The sequence below is a fragment of the Pleurodeles waltl genome, chromosome 6, assembly GCF_031143425.1.
Source record: "Pleurodeles waltl isolate 20211129_DDA chromosome 6, aPleWal1.hap1.20221129, whole genome shotgun sequence".
Taxonomy (NCBI): Eukaryota; Metazoa; Chordata; class Amphibia; order Caudata; family Salamandridae; genus Pleurodeles; species Pleurodeles waltl.
The window spans coordinates 1,071,050,004-1,071,067,505 of NC_090445.1; positions in this window are offsets into that span (position 1 = coordinate 1,071,050,004).

A 17,502-nucleotide genomic window follows, 5' to 3' on the forward strand; every position below is an offset into this window, starting at 1 on the left:
AGGAAAGTAGCCTCTTTCTAGCATGGTTACCCCCACTTTTGGCCTGTTTGTGAGTGTGTGTCAGTGTGTTTTTACCGTGTCACTGGGATCCTGCTAGCCATGACCCCAGTGCTCAGAGATAAAAACCTATATGTCAGTGTGTTTTGCCTGTCTCACTGGGATCCTACTAGCCAGGACCCCAGTGCTCATAGTTTGTGGCCTACTGTGTATGTCTGTGTAGTGTCTAACTGTGTCACTGAGGTGACCCCCCATTCCAAATCTGGTATTGGGGAGCCAATTCCATGCATCCTGGGGGCTCCACCATGGACCCCCAGTACTACCAAACCAGCTCTCTGAGGCTTGCACTGCAGCTACAGCTGCTGCCACCTCACAGACAGGGTTCTGCCCTCTTGGGGTCAGGGCAGCCCAGCCCCAGGAAGGCAGAACAAAGCATTTCCTCTGAGAGCAGGGTGTTACACCCTCTCCCTTTAGAAATAGGTGTTACAGGCTGGGGAGGGGTAGCCTCCCCCAGCCTCTGGAAATTCCTTGAAGGGCACAGATGGTGCCCTCCTTGCATAAACCAGTCTACACCGGTTCAGGGACCCTTTCTCCCCTGCTAAGGAGCGAAACTGGACAAAGGAAAGGAGAGTGACCACTCCCCTGTCCATCACCACCCGAGGGGTGGTGCCCAGAGCTCCTCCAGTGTGTCCCAGACTTCAGCCATCTTGCTTTGCAAGGTGTGGGGGCACTCTGGAGGGCTCTGAGTGGCCAGTGCCAGCAAGTGACGTCAGAGACCCCTCCTGATAGGTCCTTACCTGATAAGGCAGCCAATCCCCCTCTCAGGGCTATTTAGGGTCTCTCCTGTGGGTTCTCTTCAGATTCTGCTTACAAGTTTCCTTCAGGAATCCTCTGCAAAAACGTCAGCATCCTCTGACCTCGGATCAACTGCAGCCTGCTCCAAGAAACGCTGTAACTGCAACAAAGTGTCTACAAGAGGCACTTTTCTTCAGCAACCTCAGCTCCAAGTCAGCAACTGCAACAGTTTCCACAGTGTGCATGCTCTTGGGACTCCCTGTCTTCATCCTGCACCAGAAGGACAGAAGAAATCTCCTGTGGAGTGAATGAGTCACTTCCCTGCTCCAAGCAGGCACCCTCCAAGGTGACGACCGGTACCCTGGGACTCCTCTCACAGCGACAAGCATACTCCTAAGGACACCGAGGGTGGACATCATCGACATGGACTGTCCTGAGGTCCGTGATGCAACTTGGAGGAGGTAAGACCTTGCCTTCCCTGAGGACGACGGCACCCCTGTGTATTGTGTCTTCTTCGCCTCCTGAGGCCTCTGTGCACTCTTTGCAAAATTCCTTTGTGCACACCCTGGCCCAGGTCCCCAGCACACCACCCTGTGATGCTCAACTCGCTGAGTTGTTCACCGGCAGTGCGGGACCTTCCTTTGTTGTGCTGCATCAACCGTGTTTTGCACCTCCTTTGAACACAGATCCTGTGGCTTCTGGGAGTGCTGGCTAGCATCCTGAGGGCTCTCTAAAGTGCTGAGAGCTCACTCTTCCTTCTCACACAGAGTTGAGGCCTCCAGGTCCCTCCTGGGTCCATCCAGTGCCATTTTGATGAAAAATGCACTTTTGTAGTAGCCAATGCTTGTTGGTGCCTTCCAACATGAAATCTCGTCTGCAACGATCTTCACGCAGTGGGACATCTTTTGCATTATGCAGGAACCCGCTGGCATCTTCCTAGGGTGCATTTCTGCAGTCTTCTACTAACCGAGGACTCTTCTTTTGCACCCTCTTCTAGGTTGGCAGGGGCTCCTGTCCTTCCTGGAACTTATTTCGACTTCTGGACTTGGTCCCCTTCCTTTGCACTTATTCAGGTCCAGTAATCCAGCAGTTGTTCTTTGCAGACTTGGTTGGCTGCTGCAAAATCCCAAAAACGAAGTGTAGTGTGTCCTAAGGGAACTTGCAGTACTTTACTCCTGCTTTTCTGGGCTCTGGAATGGGGTAATTTACTTACCTTTACTGTATTCTTACTCTCCCAGCGATTCTGCACACACTACACTTGTCTAGTACTTTTTTAGTATATGGTTTGTGTTGCCCCTAGACCTATTTTCTCCCATTGCATTCTATAGGATTTCCTACTGTTTGCATTGTTCTATGACTACTTACTTGTCTAATTTTGGTGTCTAGTGTATATATTGTGTATAATACTTACTTCCAGAAGGAGTATTGTCTCTAAGATATTTTTGGTACTGTGTCACCCAAATAAATACCTTTATTTTTGGTAACACTGAGTATTGTCTTTACTTGTGTATAAGTACTGTGTAACTATAAGTAGGAAGCATGAGCTTTGCATGTCTCCTAGTTCACCCTAAGCCAGAGGTCTTCAAACGTTTTGATGCCGGGACCCCCTCTTAAAAAAAATGTAGGTGCAAGGACCCCCTTCTGAAAAAATGTTCTAGAACCTGGTACACCTCATCATCAACAATAATAAACGTCCCCATTTCCCACAGCAAACCATTTTTACTGTGAGGAAATAATATTAAACAGTGTTTAGCAAACCAAAGGTCAGTGAGTGTGGGGGTGTGGTCAAGGGTGTGAGTAAAAACAAAGGTCCTCATTTATGAGGATTTGGCATAGGAGAGTGCCACAAGTCTTCTTGCTACACTGCCCCACGACAGTACAAAAGGGAAGGAATGCACCGTATTTATGAAATACAGTGCATTCCTGTCCTTTCCCCCGCGCTGGAGCACAATTGTTGCCTAGCGCCAATATAGGCAGGATTGTATTTGTGTAGGAAGGGGCACCTTCCGGCACAAAAACAATCCAGAGAGGCATTGTACCTCTTTCTATATGTGCAGCAGATAGCAACACACATGGAAAGAGGAAAAAACAATGAGAAATGAAAACATTTCTCCTCATTATGCCTCTCTGGGGAGGCGTAAGGTTTTGGCACTGCTCCAGTTTACGTGATTTTGTAAATCTGGGGCAGCGTCAAAATCCATGCGTGTTGCATGGGAACACCCACCACTACTCCCAAGGAACGCCTCCTCGACGCAAAGTAAGGCAATGCAGCAGCTTGCCCTGCTTTGCCTTTCTCCATATCTACAAGGCCATTCAAAGCCACTCAGGAAGGCTTTGCGTCACCTCATAGGTATGATTGAGAGGCCTGTGCCGCTGGAGCATCAAAAAAGGTGATGCTCCAGCAGCGCAAGCCTCTCATAAATAAACTCTAAATATTCTCTATGTTTTTTTTAGGTCTTTCACTGTCAGATAGCTACATATAAAATAACAGCCAGCTTAAATGAAAAATAAATAAAAGAAAGTTGTTAACTGTAGTGCATTATGAAACCTCTATTAGTTAATGCACTGCAGAGGTCTGCGTGTAACCAGAGAGCAACAGAACAAAATCTTGGTTAGTGCAGTTGAGAATAGTGACTTGTGTATTTTTAGTGCCATGAGGTCACAGACTGTGACAGAAAGCACTGTGAATATGTGAGGCATTATTTTATACTTGCATTACACACAGTATAAGATAGGCCACTACAAAAAGGTTTAAGACAAAACTGTGGTTCCAAAATGTAGATTTAAGTAATACCAGAGCATATGCAATACCTTTTTTGTTAATAGCTGTCCCTTCAACACCTCCAGGTGAAGTAAGCACTGTGGAAATATAATTACAATTAAAAGCAGGCACTTCACAGCCCACTTGTTAACTCTTTGCACCACCCTCAAAAAGAATAAATATTTGTCGTCCCAAAGATTTGAGTGATTCCATCATTTAAAGCTGCTCCCAAGCACCCTTCACATTTGCAGATGAGCTCGTAGAGCACATCTGCATTTAATTCAGGAAGCAGACGCCCTGGGAAGGCCTCAGCTGTCTGTGCGGCTTTCACAGCACAGGAGACTCAAAGTTCAGCTGAGGCATTTTGAGGATTGGCTGGGGGACTGCGGGACCCCCTTTCCAGGACTCCACGGCCCCCCTGGGGGTCCCGACCCCCAGATTGACGACCTCTGCCCTAAGCTGCTCTGCTATAGCTACCTCTATCAGCCTAAGCTGCTAGAACACTAGTACTTCACTAATAAGAGATAACTGGACCTGGTATAAGGTGTAGGTACCCAAGGTACCCACCACAAACCAGGCCAGCCTCCTACAAGGTACACTGATATGTCCATGTTCAAAACCCCCGACTAGTAGCAGGACATCAATGGGACATGTAAATTTGTGTAATTCTTTGTGCAATTTTGATAACATCTTGGCTGTCTGAGACTTGAGCGGTAGCTCACTGTCTGAGGCAATATATACAGGATGGAAGATAAAACCTGTACCACACCTTGTCTAAAACAGACACATTTAATATTTGTGTAACGAAAGAGACTGGTTTGTTATTAAAAGTGAAGTCTGTATTTTGTGTGGCAATTAAATAATAGGCCGGTGCTCTAAGGCTAGCTCCTAGAAGGGAGTAGTTCTACTGTGGGAGAGTTGAACTTCAACTTTCTGTGTCACTTGAGGAATATCGCCCCTATGGCCTGAAAATTCACTCTCACTCGAGGACTCACTGTACTGTGCGAGGGATAACGAGAGACATGCTGTCACCTGAGGGGTAGCTCTGCTGGGTAAAATGCCAGATTACCAAGTAGTGAATATTATTCCACAAAAATATTGGAGCAAAAATACAGATGACCAAAATATTGTTAAGATATAAGTAGGTAAATATAGATTGCTACACTTATCTGCACATATATGTACCTTGATGATATATATCTTCAAGGTATGTCATTGTGCAGTTAAGATTATTTACATATATTAACCTTGCTGTTATTTTTGCTACTATATTTTTTATATTTTGGTCATAGATATCTTTGGAGCACCGTGTTCTCGTAGTCGATAGCCCAACATACGACCTCTGCTGTATGATGCCCGCACATCTATGTTTCCCTGACACCAGCCTCTGAGGTAGATGGCCCATTCAGAGTGACCGCAGCCTACTGGTGCCTCACACAGAAAGGGGCAGGTCCCTGCACAGCAGTCCTGGATCCTTCTTTTGACTGCAGAAACAGCACTGCAAGCTACAAGCCCTCACCTAAGGGACTATTTTAAGACTCTTAACAGTTTCATCCTTGCTGTTGTTGAAATCATCTAAAATAACTCAGTGGAAATCAAGTGTATCCCTCAAGAAGAGGAGGGCCCAGACTCCATGTGGAGATTCTAACTAGTTCGGTTTAGTAAGCTTATGAGTCACTTGTGAAAAGGGGTAGTCAGCACAAATTGCACACAGTTTTTAACACACTTTCAGCTGAATGCAGGGGTTTCACAAGTCATCCTCTTCCACTGAGAAGGGATGGGGGGCTCAAATTTGCACAAGTACATTGATTCACTGGTGAGATCACAGATTTTGGACCCTTACCACTTCCTTACCTCATCCTATTTTCTGAGGAGTGGATGTCCTCAAATCTTTCTTGTAAAGTCTTAGTTTCCTCTAGAATCCTCCTTTAGGACCATTTTTCTACCCTCTTTCTCAAAGGGTCTGTTTTACCATAGGCTCTCTACTCTAGCCTTTTTCAGCTCTCTTAGTTCCACCAAAGAACATCAATCAGTCTTAAATCTTTTCAAGTTTATTACTCTACAATAAGCAATCTATAAAAAATTATTTGTCTGCTTTCAGATGCGCTGAGCCTTTGACTATCTGTATGTAGCAACGTGAGTGAGGTGGTGGGAGGGACAGGCAAGCACGAACTTGAATGTGGAATGCCACAGGCTCCACGCAATGGCATGGACAGCAAAGCAGATCAGAAGTGAAAGCAGATTACGTGCTGGCCAATGAGAAGCAAGTAAATCTGAGCGACGTTGGAATCAACCAGTGGTAAGTTCATGTAAGTAAGGGGCTGGTAATACGCCCATTTTTTTCAAATTCAAGAGACATTGCAAGCACAGCACAAGAACTGTGCAGGTGAAACATAAAAACTGTGATCACAGAAAAATCAGGAAAAGTTTTACGTCTGCAGCCAGTATGAAGAAGAACTCTCTCAAGACAATGCAGGGCACACATTTATTTGAAAGCATTGGAAACTTCCAGAATAGGGAACATGGGTATAAGTTTTGATTGACCTGGAAGTAGGTGCTAGAATGGGACCATGTGAAACAGTGAAACATAGAGCAGTTGTACTTAAACATGGAGTTTGGCTCTTCGTCCTATACACACAGCAATTAAAAAAATTAACGTCTTTGGTGCCAAGTACAACCACTGTATTACTATTGGGTGAGGCATTCCATTTAATACATTAGTGAGGGATAGAAAAGATTACTTTTAAAGGTTACTTAATTAAACTTATAATAGTTTTGATTTCTCGGCATACACTGTTCATACTTTTGACAAGCATTGAATGTCTCACTGAAGACTCTTCACTTTTACCTCTTTATATTGAAACTTACCCATTCCATACACAATGCCATGGGCACTGCATTTTTATTGAATCCCTTGTTGTGGTTGTTTCATGTTCCCAGACCCCATATAGTGTATGTAAACAAACACACCTGTGCCCTGCTGACCACTTCTGGCACCCTTTACATGCATTATGAAATGCCTTTACTGATGTTATTTGTGGCTTAAGAAAGCTAATATTCTTTATCAGGCTCTTGTTTCAACTTCTCCCTGGGAGTTTTGAAGTATTAAACCAAGAACTAAAAATAAGTCTTTGAAACAAAGCTCTCAAGGTAGCTAATTTAAGTGTTCATTTGAGGCAGAGTCAATATTAAAGTTAGTTTTGAGTAGAAACCTGATACTTTGAGTGTGTAACTAGGGAAGCTTTCTTTCGAGAGGAACATAAAGTCCCCATCTCTCCCGGGAGAGAAACTTGATCTAAAGCCGGGAAATAGAAGTGGGACACACATTATCAGAAGGTCCAAGATCTCATGTCATGTGACCTGAAGGAGTGCACCAATTGTGTTCTCATAGTAGGCAGTGGGCTATTTCCCATGATCACATTAAGCGGTGTACCATGTTTTATGACTTTGTAGTGTGAACAAATCTATTTCTCTGTGTCAGCTAGAGTGATGTCTACTGAACTACTGAACTCTGTTGGCTGTTATCTGAGAATCTTGCGCTGACATCCAGAGAGAGGGAGAGTATTTGTCTGTGTGTGTGTGTGCTTGAATCAGCTAAAGCCTTTGCAGATTGCTATCGAGAACTATATGCCTTCCATTGCTACCTCAAGTAGAACAAGATCAACCAATTCTAGATGACATACCACTACCACGGCTCCCACACCCCTAAACACAGACTTGGAAGAGCCAATGACATTTTAAGTGATTACCGTCACAATAACCAGAATGAAACCGGGGAAAACCCCAGGCTCTGATGGGTACATTGGGTATTATCAGAAATTCTATGAGCTTCTTGCTCCACATCTCCTTGCCCTGTACAAAGAGGTGATCACCAAAGGAGCACTCCCAGCTGAGCTTGACATAGCTAAGAATGTGGTCCTTCCTAAAAAGGGACTTATATCCAGCCAATGCTCATCCTACCGACTTAATCTCCCTAATTAATGTGGAAATCAAAATATTTGCACAACTGCTCGCAAAACCGACTTTATTGTGCCCTACCTATCATTGATTCATCCAGATCAATGCACATTCATGCCCACCCGTAGCACCAGACCCTGCATAAATTGCATTCAAGTGGCATTAGCACATGCTCAGTCTCTACTGGACCTAAGTGCTCTTATAATAATGGACTTTAAAAAGGCCTTCGACTCTGTCCACTGGTCCTTCCTGCACAAAGTGTTGAAGCGTATGGGCCTTAGACTGCACTTTAGGAAAATATGTACGGTTGTTGTACAGCACTTCCACCGCCCAAGTCCAGATGAATTGGGCCATTTATGAACCCTTTCCTGTCTGTAGGGGGGCAAGGGGTGTCCCTTGTCCCCCCCTGCTCTCCACTCCAGCTAATGAACCTCCAGCGGGGTCATCCACTGCAGTACTCTGATTAAGGGCTGGAAATGGGATGAACAGATCATAGACAAAATGGTGCTTTATGCAGATGGTGTCCTCCTCTTCCTAGTGAACCCATCTCTCTCTGGACCATGTGCTCTAGATCTCTTAACTCTATATGAGCTCACTTCTGGACTTTGGTAAACTGGACTAAATCAGTGTTGGTCCCCATCTGGCATACACCTATCCCTCTCAAAAAACGAAGCATCCAATACTTAGGCTGTCATATATCTCGAGGCCTGGACTTAACATGGATCCATACTCTCTCTCTCACCACTCATTACAAAAATGCAATAAGACAATCGGAAACGGGGGCGCCTTCCACTCAGTCTTGTACTTGGGATGGTGGCTTTTTTGAAAATGATGACCCTCTCTAGATTTCTGTATACACGCCAACATTTTCCATTTAACATCCCAAACCTATGGTTCAGAATGATAGATTCCCTGAACTGCAGTTTCCTATGGGTCGGCTGACCTCCTTGCATAGCTTGGACAAATTGTAGACAATTAATGTGTGATGAGGGACTAGGAATCACAGATATCAAATTGTACTACTGGGCAGCCCAGCTGAAGGTAATTAATGAGTGGTTAACTGGAGCGTGGGAAGATCTGGCCTATCGACTGGAACTGTCTCACCTTGATCTTTACATCATAATAGGGAACTTCTATGGTACCCTCATTCCCTGCCACCTCCCAGTGCTGACTGCCGTAGTTATTAAGATCTGGAGGGCCACCCTACTCTTCATGAAATGGGACAAGGCTCTTACACAACTGATCCCATTGTGGAAGGGACTATGGCTATGCTACACAGCTCAACTGGAAGGCTTAAACCTTTAAATTGTACAGAATTGGAATGACAACTTTGGGGATGTTTGGCATGAATAACATTTAGACATATTCCAAAATCTCATGCATCAGTTCTCTCTGTCACATACGCAATTCCATAAATACCTGCAACTCTGGAACACCTTGTCATACCACCTAGGAGACTCCAGTATTCTACCTGAATACAGCCCTCTTGAGACCAAGCTTCTTATGGGGCAACTGGAAGGGGAGCGATATCGGACATATATCACACACTGTTACTTAATGCCCCAGAAGGTTTTACAACCCTCAAACACAAATAGGAGGTGCTGACAGGCCCACTTGAAGAAATAGACTGTTGACATGCCCGTATGGCTCCCTGAGAAATTGCTATTTAATCCAAGCTGCGACTTATACAATTACACGACTTACCTACTACTTATTTTACACACAGATACTTAAGGCACACTGAGAAACTCCATTAACCTACCAGATTTTGCTGTAACCAGAAGGAAGATGACTTCTTCTACATGGTATGGTCCTGTCCCCACAAACTTTCTGGAGGGGAACTGACAGGGTACTGTCTCGAATCCTAGATAGACAGTGAACCTGACCCCAATAGTAGGGCTTCTGGCCATCTAGAAAGGCCTGGGGGCTCCTGCTGTGAACAGATTATGGTGGTAGGGGCCACCGCAGTGGCCAAATGAGACATAGCACATTGGAGGAGATTCCCTCAACCCCCTACCCTGACAGAATGGCAAAAGAGGATAATTACAAAACTACATTGCCCACTCGGGAAACAAATTAAACAACACATACACCCATATAATTCACATGCAGCATAGATATATATTCATTTAGAAAACATCCTTAATTCCATATACAAAAATATACACATATTCTCTATTCTTATAAAAATTTAATGGAATCCCCTACCAGATCACCAAAAAAGAAGAACATTAAGAAGTGCAAAAAGATCAAGTGCTCGTGATAAGAAGAATAGAAGAAGAGCACAAATCTCACACCTATCAACTCAAAAAACAAAAACTTAAACAGAATGCCTGTTGGTTAATCCTTTTCCGCATTGAATCATTCTATGATTTCAAAAGTATCAAATTCCCACTACAGTCCTTCAATCCTATGTACGGAAAAAGAACACATTCAGGCTCAACCACCATAGTCGACGTTTCGACCCCCTCTGGCTCTCGGGCTGATTCCGGGCTCACATACGGGTCTTCTTCAGGACTAAAAATTATAGGGGACCTGCTTAATACAACATCTCTCTTAAGGTAACAATCTTCTCCAATACCACATCACCTCACCTACAATCCGAACCAAATAAGAATTTCCTCCTTCAGGCATGGGCTTATATTTTCACCAATTCTATTCCATGATGCATATCTTCAAATTCAACTTTTCCCTTGAAAACGCCAGCAGCAACATCATCTGTCTCTCACGGCCTTCAATACCAATTTATTGGGAAAAGTTGAATTATTAGTTCCAGGTTCGTCATGACTGAGGAAGGCAGTGCTCTGCAGAATACTCATTGAACTATTGTATGATCAGGCTTGGTATCTCCCCGACAACCAATCTCCCACAGATGAGAGGGCATTTCATGAAGTCTGTACTTTCTGCTGGAGTAGAAGAGATTTTTCCTAGTGCGTAGCAGCCTGCATGCCTGCTTAAAGAGGTAGGAATAGTGCCTGGCCCTGCAGGAGGAGAAACTGCCCAGGAGGAGAAGCCCAGTTGGTTTCCAGTGTGAGGAACATCCAGACAAAGCAGACCACCCTGGACAGCGAAGCCAAGAGTTACCTGTGTTGTGAGATGGTCTGTTGGTCTCTCATTGAGGTTCCTGTAATGAAATGCACTGAGGCATTACAAGCATAAATTCTATTATATGTGCAGGCATCCGATGTGGGTCTGTGAGCTGCCTCCACCGTTGCCAGAAATGTGGAACAGTGTCTCCAGTGAAGTGGGGCCGACTGACTTGATTGGCAGCAACTGCGATAGACACATCACCACTTATAATTCAACCCAAAGGCCAAAACTACCTTGCTTGGCTATCATTCTGCAGATCTGGGAGCCAGGAGGGCTGCAAGTGTGAAAGATATTGTGATGCTTTGCAGGACCTACCATGCAAAATTTGTCCCACATTTCTTCTTCCTAAGGGAAGCCAATATGAGGTCCCCTCAGCGAGGAGGTTCAATTTGAAGGGCAGAGACCCAGGCTGCCCGGTCTCCACACTGTCTGCAACACTAGCCAGTATGTAAACGCAGGGCTTAGCCTACAAACAGAATAAGGGACTAAGCGTGTGTCAAGGAATCTGGCACTGGGACCTGAGACTATCTGCTCAAGTCAATACATTGGGATATTACTAATGAACTTAGTTGTGCATCTAACCAGTGGGTGAAAGGATGTACTCTGTACCTGGGCCTATTTCATGCCTCTGCCCACAGTATACCAGGGACTATAGCTATTAGAACCACCCAAGCAGAGAGACAGCATCGAAGAGGAGGGAGTGTATTGATTACTATTACTTAAGATTATAACCAGGATTCTAACCTTCTATTGGCATTTTCAGTTGAACTATGTACTTAATTCTGCTCTGTGATGAAAGTACTTTTTTAAATAAAAGATAAGCACTGAACTAGACATTACAATATTGTATCTGATGGATGACTGTTGAGTTCTCATCTCTTGTACCCCACACTACCATGCTGAGAAGCTTGTGACTGATTCCCCTTGCTACTCAGTGCCAAGTCTGGAGAGGTTTGTACTTGGCCCAGTTTTCATAGCTATGTTAGTTAGAATGCACCCCAAGACAGCTGTGGCAAATGACCTCAACTACCATGCTTGGGGCCTTGGAGACCTTGCCTGCCTTCTGCCCCCCCTTGAAAAGACCCTGGTATGTACAATACTAATGCACAGTTTATTTTATTATACGGGCTCCCAACATACTAAGACTATCCAGCAACTGTGTTGAAAAGCGGATTCCACTCATTTAGTATGCACAGTTTTTTTGCTATTTTTGGTCACCGGGTTTTGAACTTTTTACTGTGGGTGAGTCTCACTACATGAATCTCACCCACAGTAGTCACCCTGTTAACGGACTGCACATGTATACCGTCAGTGTTGGCCTTGTAAGAAAAGGCTGTTGCGTTGCATCTAGGGTAAGGTGTACTTGGCTGGTTACAAGTGAAGACTGGTGCACACATGCACTCATGGGTGCAAGCTGCCCATGTGAGACTACTGTTGTGAGCAGCCCAGGTACTGCACACATGAATCCTGGAACAGAGGAGACTATGCAGGGTTACATATTGACCTGGGGTAGTCTTACAATGATAGTAGGCAGTCATAGGGAAAGTCAGTATGATTTACTGTTCTGTCTGTAGTGACACTTTATTATACACATAGGAGGAGATCTGCCTTAGAGTGCAGTTTCACTTCCCTTTGTCCTCCAAAGTCCCATGAGGTATGAAATAGGGGTGAAAAGTGTGCGTCCAGTACATATTCTTGGTTCCTAGATCACACATTTAGACTATATGGTTGATTCAGAAGTCTCACATTCCTCTGGCTCAGCTCAGGATCGGGGCACAGGCCTTTTGTTTCCCAGCTGGGCCAAGCTAATTACACTTCTCTCCAGCAGAAGGAACGAAGGGTGCGCCACACATATGGGAGTAGTTAACAGTGCACCCCCCCCCCCCAGCTCCTGAGGAAGAAGTGGTGGTGAAAAGCCCAGGCCAGCTGAACAAAGGTGGAAGCACAGAGAATTTGAGCCTACACAGGAGGAGGCTCCTCATTGAAGTTCTGGTTCAAAAAGGTCCTAGCAGTGATGTCTATGAGGAGCTGAGATGAGGCCCCAAGAGCAGATGTTACCAGTGACTTCTGGGTGATTCTATCTTGTACTGTCCCAGTATGATGTGCAGGAGAGTTGTGACAAGGGTGGAGAGGCAATGTGGCACCCTAGGATTGGGCAGGGTTGCCTGGCTTCTAGAACCTTTCACCTCTTTTAAAAACTGTTGCACAAGAGAGTGTTTTTTGCTGCTGGACTCTGGGACTGGAACAGCCAAGGACAATTGAAAGGACAAACATCCTGATGCCCAAAAAGACTAAGAAGTCTGCCTCCAGTTGACCCAGCATTAGTGAGTCTCTCCAAGGGCCATTGGGACTGGCCCCCTTCAATCCTCTGAGGACCAGTTGGAGAAAAGAACTGGCCTTCTGAGCCCAGAGACAAGAACCAATAGGAAGACTGGTGCAGGGAGCCAGTGGATCAGCTCCCTGCAAGGTACACCACTTTTTAGGCCTGGAGGCCTGCTGGAACTGCTCCTGGTGGCTAGAGCTTGCCACCAGGAGTAAAATGATCCCAGGTTAGCCAAATGGGCCCAACGGGACCCAAGTTATGGCCTATTAAAGGTTGGTGACCTTTGAACCCCAGCGAGTATCAGAGCATGTGGGGCTCTGCTGCATCTCCTTTCCATTACCCACAGGATGGGCCAGGGCCCGGGGGTAGGTGCAAGAATTACTTCATTCATTGGTTGGAGGGTCTCCCCATTTTGCATCTGGAGGCCCTCGTGTCCTGGGGGTCCACAGCAAAGAGGAAGGGGGAGCGTTGTTATGCCGCTCTAATAGAGGCGGGCAGGCCCCCACTCCCAGTGCCTGTATATGAGGGCAACAGGTGGCTACCACATAAGAAACACCCAGCACACGTGGAGCGGCGGAGAAGCATGCCGCCAGCTCCCGCCAACAACAAGGAATGCAGGCTGGGTGGGGAGCCGGCTGCGGCAGTCCGGGGTGGGCTCGCAGAGCTGTCCCATGCAAAGTGATACATGCAGGGTGCCCAAGGTGGGACTGGGCACCCCCGCAGAATTAAATAAAAAAAGTACCCAATAAAGGGAATATACAAAAAGGAACAAAGAATCATGGACTCCCCCTGTTAAGATGATAATAATAATAATAACAATAATAATAATAAAAATAATGATATTATTATTATTATCGTTGTTGTTGTTGTTATTATTAGTGATGTTGTTGGTGTTATTAATATTGTGACTAGTTTGCATAACTCTCATCCAAGATCTGCTTACTGCCCAAATAGCAGGTGTTATGTACCCCACAATGTTCCACAAATCGCTGTGAAATCGTTAGCTCGCATGCATGTCCTGGGAAGGCCATACAACAGCTTCTATAATTGGGTGCCAGAAGCCAGTAGGAAGGGTCATAACTCAGTATCCCATTATGATTGGTTGAAAGGGTTGCATATCAATATACTGTTTCAGCAAAACGTATTCGCTACTTTTTTAATCAATATGGCCATTCCAATTAACAGCCACTAATCAAAATAGCTACGTGTAGCCTTTGACCATATCACCAGCATTTTGAATTCCGTTCAGGCACAACCAACCTAAACACAAGATCTTTTTGGCATGAAATTGGTTTTTACCCCTAGATCAAATATGTAGTCCATTCTGGCCATTTTCAAAACAAATACACACGTTTCAAGTAGACTTAAAGGGCGTATCTAGTATAGAGAAAAAAGACAGTCACCTTTGGCCAGTCCTGAATTTCTTAATCACCGACAAAAGGCGTCTTGACGTTGCTTTGTTTGGTGATGTCACCTTAGCTTTGAGTCATTTTACAACTTAATCGGATGGCCCCTTTAAAATAATGGTCGATTTTGTATTTTTATATTTCAGCAAAGAATGTCATGCCTGACACGACAGTGCGATAGATGAGATTTGTTATTACGGTTATTACGAATTATCATTATTATTATTATTAAATTCTCCATTGCGTCTCTGGCTTTGCGAGTTTCTACACAACTCTGCAAAGCTCGCGTCATCCACGACTTTTGTGCGCGACCTCTTCTACAAACAAGCAGTGCTTCGTGCTTTGCCTAATTGTGAAATGAATAACAAAGACACAATGCAATGCTGTCTGTAATTAGTCAGAGCTACGCGTGAGAGACGGTATTGGCAGCCAGAGCTCGTGGGGGATCTGTCAAGCACATCAAAAGTTTGCACTGACTCCACGTGCTTCTGCAAACATCTCCTCCCTGCAGAAAAAAGGCAAGCTCATTAAGCGCTCGCGCCGAGCAATGCGTAATCTCGCCCGCGTGCGAGCTTTTCTGAAACAGGTGTTTATAAACCCTTCTCTGGGGTACTTGGGGCGCAGCCGAAAGGCAGCGCACCCTCTGGGTGTGTTACGTCCTCTGATGCTGAGCAGTCCCAACAGTCTGATTGCTTCCGAACACCGAGGACGGGAGGAAAGCAGACTGCCAAGAGCTAATCAACCAGCGCCGAGGCGCGCGCACACAGTACTAATTAGAAGTGCTTATCTATTCATCGAGACGGCTGCCTGCATTGATACGGCATGTTTGGATCTGAGGGGCAGCTGGCTGGGGATTCCCAGCACTCGGCCTAGTTCTCGGGTTTGTGCAGGGTTGGAGCGGTGAGCATGCGTCTGTGCATCTGGAAAGGTTGATGTATCGTGGAGTACGTTTCTGCAAACATAGGGTCTCTTTGAAGGCCCCAATGAATCAATCAAACATTTATAGAGTGTGCCAAATCATTCTTGAGGTTCTCGAGGCGCTGGGACTGTATGCTGCTGCATGGAGGAATGATGATTCGAATGTCCAGGTCTTTAGTTCTCTCCTGAATCTCTGGAATGACAGTGTGGTCCTGAGGTGCAGGTGGAGGTTGTTCTAAAGCCTTTGGTGCCAGGTGTGAGAAGGAGCATTGTTGGCTCAATGCATCCGTGTGGTGTCTGCGTTAGAAGAGGGAAGCTGAGTGGAGGTGTATGGTCAATTGGTGGAAGCTCAGGCATTTGTTGATATATGCTGGGCCTTCATTGTGCAGGGCCTCGTAGGCTTGGGTCAGTATCTTGAACTGGAATCTCTTCTGAATTTGGAGCCAGTGTCGTTTTTTGAGATGGGGTGCGATGTTGGTCCTTCTGGGGAGGTCGACTATAAGTCTTGGCTCTGAGTTCTGTATTGTCTGGAGTATCTTCAGGAGGCGTGCTGCGATTCCTAAGTAGAGCGTGTTTCCATAGCCCAGTCTGCTGGTGATAAGGGCCTGCGTGACGGTCCTTCTGGTGTCTGCTGAGAGCCACCTGAAGATCTTGCGGAGCATGCGAAGGGTGTGTAAACAGGCAGATGAGACTGTGTCAACTTGTTTCTTTATGGTTAGCTTGCCATCCAGGATGATGCCGAGGTTATGGGTGTGGTCTGTTGGGGTGGGGTGAGCTCTGTGAGCTACCATGTGTCAGTCCATGGTGAGTTGTTGTTCCCAAAGATGAGGACTTCCATTTTTTCGGTGTTCATTTTGAGACAGTGTCCTTCATCATGCATTTGTGGAAGTTAGCTTTTGAAGTGGAGGGATCTTGTGACAGTGGGAGGATGAGCTGTGTGTCATCGGCGTAGGAGATAATGCCCAAGGTTACTATCGCTGTATTCAGAAAGAGTCCGATGCTCCCTGGTTATTTTCAGTACCGAAAGGACAGAGGAAGATAAGGAAGTGTCAGTGGCATACGTTTTGTTTTGTGAACCTCAACCACAGAGACACAGATCGACAGTTGCAAAGAGCATGTCAGTTTCTAGTGAGACAAGGGGAGGATCCACTTGGCTTTTGTGGTTCAGTTCTATAGAGCAGGGTCAGCTATCACACAACCTCTTTGCCGGGACAGGATTGCATGTGTGTGTGGAGAAGGCTTATCAAGATCCCAATAGCAGTAGCTCATTGGACTCTGATGATGTGAGCTCTTGGGGGTCTTTATCCCAGAGAACTTGGGTGCAGCCAGAGGAGACACACAAACCTCACCACGATGCCAGCAATTTACATTGAGCACGGCTTCTGCAAGCAAGCGGACAAATTTGTGAATTTTATGTGGAGACTATATTTCCTGTATGATAAAAACTGTCCACCTCCCACAATTTGAGCGATAATGTAGTACTCACTGATGAGCTTTGGGTGCTTTAAACGTGAATGAAGGAGTAGATCTGATACAGGTCCATTATGGTAATCTTTCCTCCACTTTGAGGCAGCTTGGTAAGTGCTGTGGAATAGCATGACACCCTGTTCCCAGTGTTCTTGTGTTAAAAAATAGTTTCTGCATTGATATACCACTATGACAGTGTGGAGGTGGTTGCAAAGTAACATCGGATTATCATCCAAACAATTCATTAATGCAGTTAAAAACTTAACTCTGGAAAAAAATCAAATAGGAACCTGTGAAACCTCACAAAAGTGACACAAAACCAGGAAATTATACTGAGTTCACCTGACATAATATATAGGAGGAAGACAAAGTAAATCAGCTCTGAACAATGTCATTTATCTTTAGGCTGTAATGAGAAGTTCTTCAAAAAATGACAGGCTTTACATTTGTCTAAACCGTGGGTCCATGTACGGCAATGGGTGTGCACCACCTCCTGCCAAGCTCCCCAAATACCGATGGATCATATTATTTCATGGTGGTCTCTGCCAATGGAGCTGCTTTGGTGTCATGAAACTCTTGCTATTGGTTTTCTTTCCATACCCAAGGTGTTCTGCTTGAGTACATTCCTTAAAATGCCCATTAACACTGAGATTTGGTATGAAGTAAGTGCAGTAGGGGAACATGCCAGGAAGCTTCTCCCTTTTACTTGTTGATCAGGTGGCACACCATCTGAATATCTTGTACTTTTTTGGAATTTGGGGAGACTCCTTCTGAGAATCCATACCCGA